Here is a 12,864-nt window from a genome sequence, read left to right on the forward strand (position 1 = left end):
GAACACTGATAGGCAAAGATGTTTACTGTCCTTCAGTGAGGGGTGGGGGTTGGGGTGGGGAGCTCTTGCGTTTATTTCTTAGGTAGGTGTGGAAAGTCTCCAACATCCAGTTTTGGAGTCTGTATTAAAAAAAAATCACCCTTCTTATTTAGCATTGTCCTTCATAATACAAATTGCAAATAAGGCAGAGTGCCAGTGCTGAAAAGTAATTTCAATTAAAATTCCCAGGGCTTTCAGGGGCAACACAGAAGTCAGCCTTAACACATTGTCCTTGAGTCTGGGCATCCCTTACCTGCAAAGCTTTGAAGAAGGACACCTGATTTTAATGTCACCTCTCTTAACCCAATGACCTGCGCCCACACTACCTCCTACCATAAAGAATGCACTAACTGTCCTTTTCATAGACAAAAAAAGGAGGTTTGGTGATTGCTTGTCTGGAAAAGCTGGTAATGGACTATTAAACAGTGTTTGCCTGTTTCTACAAAAGTGTTTCTGTTTACCCAGTTCTGGAGAAAGAGCAGATCATTTGACAAGGGCCCTGCATAAATAATACCCTGATCGTCCCCTTCTGTCTTCCAGTGCAGGCATCTGCCTTTTCTGTTGTGATGCAGACAGAAGAGAGGGACTTGTGGCTGCGTTACAGGAATGAATCATATCATGTAGGGCTGGTCTCCTGGGTGGGAATAGCCTGTCCCAAGAACTACTCTGTTCCCTGACCTAACCTATATTCCCCCCACAAAACCACACAACTATTCTGCCCTTTGAGTGAAAACTCCTCATAAAGCCAAGAGTTGCTTTCAACGAGTGACTTGAACTGATGTTAGGTGCCATCGAGTCTGCTCTAACTCGTAGTGGCCCTCTGCACAAGAAAATGGAATCGCTTCCCTCCCAATTGCTCGCAGGTTTGATCCCACTTTTACAGCCATTGTGTTGATCTACCTTGTCAAAGATCTTCCACTTTTCCCCTGCCCCTCTACTTTACCAAGCATGATGTTGTGCAGTGACTGATCTCTCCTGATTGCTCACGAACTGCCAGCGAGTTGATGCTGACTCATAGTGACCCTGCAGAACAGGGCAGAACTGCCTGATGAGTTTCTAAACTGTAAGTGTCTCCAGGAGTAGAAAGTCCTGTCTTTCTCCCTCAGAGTCGCTGGTGGTTTTGGACTGCTGACCTTTTGGATCACAGCCCAACGCGTAGCTACTATGCCACCAGGGCTCCTCCTCTCCTGATAACGTGTCCAAAATACATGTTATTACCATCTTTGCTTCAAGGACAGATCTCTGTCCTTTTGCTCCCTGGTGCTTTCAATATCCTTCGCTAGCACCATAATTCAAATGCGTAGGTTCTTCTGTAGTATTCTTTATTCAATGTCCAACTTTCACATGCATATGCGGCTATTGAAAATATTATGGCTTGGTCAGGCGTGTCTTAGTACTTACAGTACCATCCTTGCTTTTCAATGCTTTAAAGAAGTCTTGTGTAGCAAATTTACCTACCCAATGCAATGTGTTGTTTGATCTCGACAGCTACTTCCATGAGCATTGATTGTGGATCTAAGCAAGGCAAAATCTTTGACAGTTCCAATCTTTTCTCCATTTATCATGATGTTACCTATTGGTCCAGCTGTGAGGATTTTGGTGTCTTTACATTGAGTTGTGATCCATATTGAAGACTATTGAACTGAGAGCTATCATTAACATATTAATCCCCAAATGAAAACCTAACATTTGCTTGTTCACCAGGTACCACTCCTAAAATCCACTGCTCCTGTGTTTATTCCGACTCATAGTGACCTTGAAAATGCTTTTTGAGACTAACACTTCCGAGGGGAGGCAGCCTCATCTTTTTCTGGAGGAGTGGCTGATGGATTTGAACCGTGGATCTTGTGGTTAGCTAGCCAATGTGTAGCTACAGGGACACTAGGGCTTTATCTTTATTATCTCAAGCACATTTATATTAATACTGAGAGGCAGCCACTGAGAAAAAGGCACAGAAGGGTTACCTTATTTACCCAACTCACTCTTGGCAAGCAGAGGATTTGAACCTAAATCTCTAGCTCCTGTGCCCATGTCTTCATCAGACGTGTCTCAACAGAGAACGGGATCCGGAAGAAGGATGGTAGAGAACAATTAAACTTTAATGTTAGGAGTCAGTTGGAGAGGGTGTTACCCAACAGCTGTGTGAAGGAGAGTGAATGAGGGAAAATTAAGTTGGGGAAGCCGGCCAACCCCGGCCGGGGAATAACCCCCGGTGCGTGGCAGGGAAGGAATAGCGGAGAGGAACATTGTACAAAAGAGGCACTGAGGAGGCAGAGCATTCCCTGAGCGTGCTTGTCTGCTCAGCAAAGGGTTGTAGGAGGGAGCTGGTCCAGAGATAGATACCTTGGAAAAAACTCTAGCAATCCTATTCTGCAAAACCTGTCGATATAAACCCTGTGGAGAATATTTCCACTCTGACACATAGGAGGTTGCCACGAGCCAGGATTGACGCAGTGCACACTGGGTAAGGAGGAGATGGGCTTCATTTCACAGACTTGGGGCTAACTTGATGGAAACCTTTTCTTTGCTGTCTCCTGGATCATGAAATTTCAGGACTTCGGCCCTTTTGTCGTTTTTTGTTTAATTACACTATGGTTCAAAGGTGATTCTGTATTCACGAGGCCTTGCGATGCTCACAGGGCTGTTAATTGCCTGCGAGGATTGGAGGTCAAGTCAAGACCGGAGTTCAGTCACTGACTCCACGCCTCGTGCTAGTCGTGAGGCATTCTGGGCAGCCTCTCGGGTGCTGCCCTGCAATGTCCTTCTGGCCATTCTTTGATCATATGGGTCCCTCTACATTTTGGTCTGTTCTCCCTTCGGGCCTCTTTCATTCCTAGAAGATAGTATTATCTGTCCTCTCCCAACTCCAGCTTTAGTCTCATATCTGGGCTCTGTTAATTCATTGTTATGGGGAGAATGCCTTATGTGAAACACAACAAACTGCCGAAAATATAATTCTCCCTTAATGTATATTTACTAAGTATATTTATTATTCATCAGGATGTGCATTTTAAATTGTGAGTCTAGATTCCCTCACTTTTAATCCCAAACAAATGTTAAAAGATTTATTTTTATAATAATCCCGGAACGCGAGCTAAGTAAGCCTCCCTGAACGCAGCTTGCCAAGTGGTGGATGTTCGCTCTCTCTATCCATGTGAGATGCTCAGTCTGCCGTTGCTTGTCGTCCCTTACTGTTTCTAGCGGTGATGTACAGACACATACCAGCACACTAGGGCCTGCCGATGGCTGCAATTTGTTGGCACTGGCTCTAGGGAAAGAGTACTGCAAGGGAAACATTTAACAATCCTTTCTCTTTGCAAGATATAGATAGATATGGTGGGAGGAATAAAGGCAGATGGATGAAGAAAAGGGAATATGTGGGCCGGGAGACAAGAAATTCACAAAAATAAATGCCAAAAGACCTCAAGGTGCCTCACCATGCAAACTTTTGCACAGTATATGAAGAACTAAACATGAATGCATGAAGCATTGCAGAATGAGTAATTCCTATTTTCCTGTCCTGCAAAGAGGCACCAGAGAACAGGGGCTAGTGTGCTGTTGGTCAAGCAGAGGGTTTTCAGTCATAATCCAAGGCTAGCCTCCATGATGGCTGCTCCCCTCTTCCGCTAGTTTCAGGTTCCATTTGAATAGGGCATGTCAGCTGACTTAGCAAGAGTCTTTGTTCCCTGTTGATCTTTGTTATAAAAATTCCACTGGCTTCTATTTTGACATATTCCTTAAACTCCCAGAATATAGATGGTTATTCTCATTTGTAGGACTGGTGAAGGGTCCCGTGTCTGCCCAAGGGATGTTTTTAGAGTAAATGCATGGAGTCATATTAATAGTCAATATTGAAACAGGAGTTGATGAAGATGGAACATTTAGCAAAGGTCACTGGTGTTGGTTGCACACCGTGATTGATACAATTAATCTCACTGAATTGTATATGCACAACATGTTGAGTTGGCAAATTTGGTACTCTGTATATTTTTACAACAATAAAGCAGATCATAACAAAGATGTCATTTAATATAAATTCTGGGGTAGCATCATTTCCCAAAGCTGAGTCTCACTACATTTAAACTACCAGTTTAATTTAAATACTACAATAAAAAATGGCCAGGTTTCCACCACATGCCTGCCATTTTGTCACACTGTGGTGTCTTGTGTGTCCCTATGATACTGGAAGCTATGTCCCTCTTATTTCAAATTTCAGCCAGCTCCCTAAGGTGAGCAGGCTTCAGGAGAACTTCTGGACTACTAAGAAAGAATAAGCTATCCTCTTCAGTGGAATTAGTCGTTGAAAACTGATGGATACCATCAGCACATTATCAGTTACTGAAAACCTCGTAAATATCAGCAGAACATTGTCAGAGCCAGAGCCAGAAGATGAGCCCCTCAGGTTGGAAGCCACTCAAAACATGGCTGAGGAAGAGCTGCCTCCTCAAGGATTAGAGTTGACCATAATACGAGGCTGGAGTAAAGCCAACAGGCATGAAGCATCTGGGATCTTCATTTGCTGATGGGGCACAAAATGACAAGAAATAGCTGCAAATATCAATTAATAATTGGAATCTGAACTGTGTGACGTATGAATCTAGGGAAATTTGACGTTATTAAAAATGAAATGTAATGCATAAAGATCGATATTATAGGTGTTAGTGAGCTGAAATGGACTGGTATTGGCCATTTTGAATCAGAAAATTATATAGCCTACTATGCCAGGAATGAGATAATCAAGAGGAATGGTGTTGCATTCATTGTCAGAAAGGACGTTTGAAGCACTGTCTTGGAGGACAAATGTTGTCTGTGATAGGACTATGTCTATCTGCATACAAGGAAAGTGGATCAATACAACTATTATTCAAATTTATGCACCAGCCACTAAAGATAGAGGAGCAGAAGAAGAATTTTACCAGCGTCTTCAGTCTGAAATTGATCAAACATGTGATCAAGATTCATTGATAATTATTGGTGATTGGAATGCATAAGTGGGAGACAAAAAGGAAGGTAAAGTAGTTGGAAAATATGGTCTTGGTGCTACAAACCTAGCTGGAGAGCGCATGATAGAATCTTGCAAGGCCAATGACTTATTTATAGCAAATACCTCTTTTTAACCTTATTCTTCAGATGGAATACACAGAAATCAAATTGGCTAGCTCTGTGGGAAGAAATGACGAGGAAGCTTAATGTGAGTAGCTAAAACCAGACCAGGAGCCAACTGTGGAACAGATCAGCAATTTATCACATGGAAGTTGAAGTTAAACTTGAAAATGAAGACAAGTCCACAAGAGCCAAATATGACTTTGAGTATATCGCATCCAAATTTCAAGAACATCTCAAGATCAGATTTGATGCACTGAACACTAATGTCAGAAGACCAGATGAGCCGTGGAATGACATCAAGAACGTCATACATGAAGAAAAGCAAAAAATCATTGAAAAGCCAGGAGAAAAGAAAGATCAAAGTGGATGTGAGAATAGATTCTGAAACTTGCTCCTAATCATAGAATAGGGAAAGCAAATAGAAGAAATGATGATGTCAACGAGCTGAACAGAATTTCCAAGGGCAGCTGGAGAAGACAAAGTAAAATATTAGAATGAAATGTTCAAAGACCCGTCATTGCTGCTCGGTGCCACTGAGCCCGGTCTGACCCACAATGCCCCTGTGCACAGCAGCACCAAGCCCTGCCAGGCCCTGCACCATCTTCACCACTGTTCCTGGGCCTGCACCCAGTGTTGCAGCCACTGTGCCAGTCGTCCTTGTTGAGGGCCTTCCGCTTTTGCTGCCCCTCCACTTTACCGAGTGTGATGTCCTTCTCCAGGAACTGGCCTCTTCCGACAACATGTCTAAAGCATATAAGACAAAGTCTTGCCCTTTTTGCTTCTGACCCTACTTCTTCCAAGACAGTTCTGTTTTTCCTTTTAGCAGTCCACGGTGCTTTCTGTATTCTTTGCCAGCACTGAAGGAGAAAACTGTAGAAGAATTGAACTATTTGAATTGTGGTGCTGGTGAAGACCGAATGTTAGAAAATCTATTGTTAAAAAAGGAAGAACACACTTACCATATCTTAATGGGAGAGAGCACAAGAAAAAAAATCAAACCTTGAGTTGCAAGATTGAAAGAATCTTTGGACAAATTATTAAATGATACAGAAAGAATCAAAAGAAGATGGAAAGAATACAGTCACTTTACCTAAATGAACCAGCTGACATTCAGCCATTTAATGAAGTAACATATGAGCAAGAACCAATTGTACTGAAAGAAGAAATGCACGGAGTGCACTGAGTGTATCAGTCAAAAATAAGGCTCTAAGAATGGATGGAATAGCAATGGAACTGTTGTAACAAGCCGATGAAACACTTCAAGTACTCACTTGTCTGTGCTAAGAAATTTGGGAGACAGCTACTCAGCCAATTGGCTGGAAGAGATCCAAATTTATTCTCCTTTCAAAATAAAGGTGACCCAACAGAGTGGTCAAAGTATAGAACAACATCATTGATATCTCATGTAAGTAAAAATGTGCTGAAGGTCACCCAACAAAAGCAGTGGTCCATCGGGGGGAGCTGGTCGATGGCTTCAGGAGGGCGTCAGAAGCAGAGGTGAAACAAAGGATATCCTTTCGACTGCCAGACAGATCTTAACTGAAAGCAAAGAAGACCAGAATAATGCCTATTTGTGCTTCATTGACTATACAAAGGCATTCAGCTGTGTGGATCATAACAAACTATGGATAGCTTTGAGAAGAATGGGAATTCCAGAACAATGCATTGTGCTTATGAGGAATGTCTACATCAGCGGTTCTCAACTTTCCTAATGCTGCGGCCCTTTAATACAGTTCCTCATGTTGTAGTGACCCCTGAACCATAAAATTATTTTCATTGCTACTTCTTCACTGTCATTTTGGTACTGTTATGAACTGTTTGGTACTGTGAAAGGGTGGTTTGACTTCCAAAGGGGTCGCTACCCACAGGTTGGGAACCACTGGTCTACATGGACCAAGAGGCAGTTGTTTGAACAGAACAAGGACATACTCCATGCTTTAAAATTAGAAAAGGTGTGCATAAGGGTTGTATCCTCTCTCCATACTTATTCAATCTATATGTTGAGCAAATTATTAGAGAAGCTTGATTATATCAAGCATGTGGCAATAGGACCGGAGGAAGGCTTATTAATAACCTGACATATGGAGATGATGCTACCTTGCTTACTGAAAGTGAGGGGGGCTTTAAGCATTTGATGATGATGATCAAGGATTGCAGCCTTCAGAACTGATTACAACCCATTGTAAAGAAAAACAAAAGCCTCACAACAGGGCTAACATCGTGATAAATGGAGAAAAGATTGAAATTGTCAAGGATTTCATCTTGCTTGGATCCAAAGTCAATGCTCATGGAAGCAAAAGTGAAGAGATCAAATGAAAGATTGTATTAGGTAAATTTTCTCATAACACCTCTAAAGTGTTGAGAAGCAAAGATGTTACTTTGAGAACAAGGGTATAGCTAATCCAAGCCATGATCGTTTCGGTGGTCTCACATGCATGTGAAAGTTGGCCATTGAATAAGGAGGTTATAAAAATAATTGATGCCTTTGAACCATGGTGTTGGTGAAGAATACTGAAAGTACTATGGACTTCCAAAAAAACAAACAGGTCTGTTTTGGAAGAAGTACAGCCATAATGCTCCTTTGAGACAAGCATGGTGAGGCATAATCTCATGTACTTTGGACATGTCAGGGAAGACCAGTGCCGGGGGAAGGACATCATATCAGTTTTACTGATAGGGCTATGAATAGTAAGAATAGAAGTTAGTAGGAGAAGGATGCTATAATTTTATCCCAAAAGTAAGTTGCTTTCTTACACTGGATGGAATCAATAAAATGTAGACTGATTTTGATGGTTTAATACACTCAAAATGCCTACTGGGTAATGGAGGAGAAAGAATCCATTGGTGAGCTGACAAATGCAGAATTCTTATATCCTCTTTTACTTATGATGAATTCTTTTTAAAAAAAAATTATTTTATTGGGGGCTTGTACAATTCTTATCACAGTCAATACATACATCCATTGTGTCAAGCACCTATGTACATTTGTTGCCCTCATCCTTCTCAAAACATTTGCCTTCCACTTTAGCCCCTAATATCATTTGCTCATTTTCCCCCTCCCTCCGCCCTCCCCCACAAACCCTTCATAATTCATAACTTTTTATAGTTTTGTTATGTTACACTGTCCAGCGACCCCCCCCCACCCCTTTCTTTTCTGGTGTCCCTCCCCCAGGGAGGAGGCAATACTTAGATTCTTGTAATCAGTTCCCTCTTTCTAATCCACATTCCCTTCACCCTCTAGAACTCACCCCTCTCACCACTGGTCCCAAAGGAGTCATCTATACCGGATTCCCTGTGTTTCCAGTTGCTATCTGTACCAATGTACATCCTCTGGTCTAGCCAGATTTGTAAGGTAGAATTGGGATCATGATAGTGGGGTGGGGGGAGGAAGCATTTAAGAACTAGAGGAAAGTTATATGTTTCAACATTGCTTCCCTGCACCCTGATTAGTGGAGAAAAATTAATTTGATGAGATATTTGCATTGTATTAAAACTTTATGGTGTGCAGTAAACTCATAGAGGGCAGTAAAAGGAGGAAATTGGAAGTGGCTCTCTTTTACATTTTCAAATATAATTCCATCAGTTTATGGGAGTACATTGAACATTATTGGGACAAAATCATGGAAACTTGTAATAAACAAGAATATCAAAATGGGAAGCTATTCTTTCTTGATATCCTTCATTTAAGCCTATACACTCCCGAAGGCAGTGTTTCCATCTCTCTAACCCTTCCCTGAAGAATTCTGCCCTCTTCGATTTATGACACATCAAAGCAATAGTTGTGACATCCTGGACGGCCTCAAATTGGGGTCCTTTTAAATGCTCTTTGTTTTTTGGGAGGAATCAAAAAAGTAGGAAATGGAAAGATCAGAGCTGTGGATGTCTGAGGTTAGATTTCCCAATGACATTATTATGGGACAGGCGTACCACCCTCAAACCCTGAGCAAATAAATGATCATGACGGGGAAATTTCCTTGGTGTAATTTTCCTGGCTTTTCCCCCCTAACAAAAGCAGTTTTTGATGTTCTTAAATTTTTCTTCTGAATCAGTCCCAATGCTAATCCTGTGTCCTTCAAGAAAATCTATCAAGATTACTCCGAGAGGATATCAATGTGCCAAGCTGACCTCTCTGCCTTGACTTTACTGGACCAACAGATTCCACTCAGAAGTCACTGTTTTGATAGAACCTGTATCCTTTTTTGGAAGACACCCTAAGGAGACTAAGACAAGTCAGTGCATTACTAAGAGAAACACGTCTTTCTCCATCCACTAGTGACAGAACATTTGTAAGTACATTGTATTTGAGATAAACTCATGCATGTATGTACCGGAATCCGGGTAGCAATATTTCTTGACTAACCCTCATATTAGGCTATCGTGTATAAGTCATAATTATGACTGAACAATCAGATTGATCCAAAATCAGTTTTCCCTTGTAGTATAATTATGTGAAGAAACAATGTAGTAGAATCTAAAAGAAAAATGAAAAGAGCCACTTTCTAGAATTAAAAGAAAAAAAAATGATAGTAAATCAAATCAACTATTTGTACTGTGGTTAATCTTTGGCCTCTGTCTGGAGTCTCTCTTTTCAGTGCCACCGTCCCTTCTTGCTGGCAGGTTTCCTGTTGACCAATGTCTGCGAAATTAGCTCATCCTACTGGGAGCAGAATCATCCTCTTCACTGCGAAACACTAAGTGACATAACCTCTAAATTATTGCCATAGCCCTTAGCATTTGATAAATGAATTAGATAGAAATAATTGGGTATCTTTTCCTGAACTTGAAACCTGTAATAAATGTCATGGGTGTCATACAAAACAATTTATAAATTATTTTGAAAAGAATTGTTTCAACTACGGCGCAGGCAGTGAAGGAGACAAATGGGAAGGATTTGTGAGAGGGCATTTCTATAATGACATCATAGGAGCCAAGAGGATTTCTATAGCCATTCTATTCTCACCATCAATAAGAAAGAACAATGCCTCTTGTGGGCCTATGACTTTTAAAAATCTCGATGGTCTTTTTGATTTGTTTATTTTTCTCCTTCCTTAAATGATTGTGGAAAATAAAAGCAGTGGTGGTATGGGTACTACCAATCAGCTTAGATAGTTGTTTTACTTGTGTAGATTTATAATACCTACTAGTTATATTTCATGAAGCCTCTTTGCAAATGAAACAGCCAGGGACATGCTTACTTGACTTTTACAATTCTTTGTCTCAAAATAGTGCAGATGTGAAAATAACAATGGGTATCCTAGTATGCTACCACAAACAGGTGTCCCATTTTTAGTAAAACTCCCAAGTGAACATTATATTGTTCAAATGTTGTCAATGGTTATGTTTAGTTCATGAGATAGGCTTCAAACAATGATATTTTCCCTCTCATACAAATTTTCAGGATGAGAAAAGATTTAAAAAGCAAATTAAGTGGAGAGAAGCAAATGAGACATTATTTCTCCAAAGTTGTTTTATTGCCTGCTGGCAAAATATCTTCAGGAGATGGACTGAAAAGGAGAAGCTTTTGTAGTGAGCATCTGAGCCACAGCAGATTTGTGGGCATTATTGGCTTTTTCAGACATCAAAAGCAAACTGTGTGAAAGATGATGGAGGTGCTCAAACAGGAATGAGGTATGAAAATGAGCAAGTAGAAGATCATGCTCAATAAAAACACAGAATGATAATCAGAATAAATGAGACTATCAGTGCACAAGTAGAAGAAAATCAACTAGGAACATCTGTTCAGGTGAGGCTGAAATTAAGAGAATAATCAGGCTCTGGTCGTGTGCATTTGGAAAAAGTCTACGAGAGAGTGATGATGGTATTTCCTCTTTCCTCCTTGTGGAATAATCAGACACTACTTTTGCACTTTCAGTAAAATCAAGTTTTGTGGCTGCGGTGGGGTGTGTCCCCCCAGAAAACAACGGGTTGCAGCAGAAAGACAATCAGATACACACTGCAGATTAGAAAACAAATTGTGGTAAAATGAAATTTCTCAGAGAAGTATGTAAAGATATGAGTAGGTATGAAAAATATTTCTAAACAGGCCTCCAAATGAATGATATAAAATGGCAGGAGGCTACAGAATAATACACTTACAAGCCAGAAAGTATTAAAATCAAACCACTTTGCATTTAGTTCTGGCTAAAAGATCAAATAAACATGCTGTCCCTGTTTCCCCATCCCCCCCAGTCCCGCTCCCCCACACCCTTGCTAAATGCAGATAAAATAATTCTGGGCATTAACATATAAAGCAAATGCATGAAGCCTCAAAAAAGTGGTAACCCAGTAGGGGTCACACAACTAATGAGAATATCTTATAGGCCTGTCTGTATGACCCAGAGTTGTATAGTTCTGGATGCAGAGGTGAATAAGATCCAGAATCTTGAATCCCCAGCATGTTCAAAATATAATAAAACCAGGAACTAGGACAACCACAACCTGAGTAGTAAAAGATTTTGACCAGACGTGGTCACCAACATGATGCAGATGTTGGAATTCTTTGATACGGGTTTTGAAAGAGTGAAGTGGGTGAGGGAGACGTGGGATGGAGTAAGATATGATAAAATAATAATAAATTATAAATTATTGGGGGTTCGGGGGGAGTGGGGAGGGGGAGGGAAACATGAGCTGAAACCAGGGGCTCAAGTGGAAAGTGGGTGTCGTAAGAATGATGAAGTCAACATATGTACTAAAGTGCTGGACACAGATGACGTATATACAGATTGTGATGAGTTGTATGAGCCCCTAATAAAATGATTATTTAAAAAAAAACACTTCCATGAGCAATTGTGAACACTGTTGAAATAAGTGAGAAGAAAAAGGAAAAGTCTCAGCAATGAAATAGGAAGCGCTGACAAATAAATAGAAGATATGAAGAACAGAACAGTATGTTAGAACTAAATATAATAATCTATATTCAAAACTCACTGAGGAGTTTTGGAGTGGGAGGAGTCAGTGAACTTGGAGATAGATGAAAAAAATCACCCATCCTGAGCAACAGAGAGAAAATAGAAAAAAGACAAAACCCCCAAATAAACAAAAGAACAGAGCTTTAGGAACCTACAGGACAAGCAAAATATATGATCATGTCATCCAAGTCCCTATTACACTCAAAGATTCACTGCCATCCAGCCAGTCAATGCTGACTCATATTGACACTCTGGGTTTCTGAGATTGTAACTGTTTACAAGAGTAGAAAACCCATTCTTTCTCCCGTTAGGAGTGGATGAAATGGACTGAAAAATTTAAAGAAATAAGAGAAACATTTCTCTCTCTTTTAAAAGTTTTTAATCATTTTATTGGGTGCTCTTAACAGCTCATATCACAATCCATGCATCCATCCACTGTCAAGCACATTTGTACATATATTGCCATCATCATTTTCAAAACATTTTCTTTCTACTTGAGCTCTTGATATCAGCTCATTTCCCCTCCCGCCCTCCTTCCTGAAACCTTGGTAATTGATAAATTATTAATTTTTTCATGTTTTCCACTGACCACTGTCTCCCTTCATCCACTTTTCTGTTGTTCATCCCCCTGGGAGGGGGTTATATATCAATCATTGGGATCGGTTTCCCTGTTCTCCCCCCACCTTCCAATTCCCTTTCTGGTACTCTCATTATTGGTCTTGAGAGGTTTATCTGTCTTGGATTCCCTGTGTTGCGAGCTCTTATCTGTACCAGTGTAGATGCTCTGGTCTACCCAGATTTGTAAGGTAGA

This window comes from Echinops telfairi, unplaced genomic scaffold (assembly GCF_000313985.2).
Source record: "Echinops telfairi isolate 266 unplaced genomic scaffold, ASM31398v2 ScPeMD7_443;HRSCAF=831, whole genome shotgun sequence".
Taxonomy (NCBI): domain Eukaryota; kingdom Metazoa; phylum Chordata; class Mammalia; order Afrosoricida; family Tenrecidae; genus Echinops; species Echinops telfairi.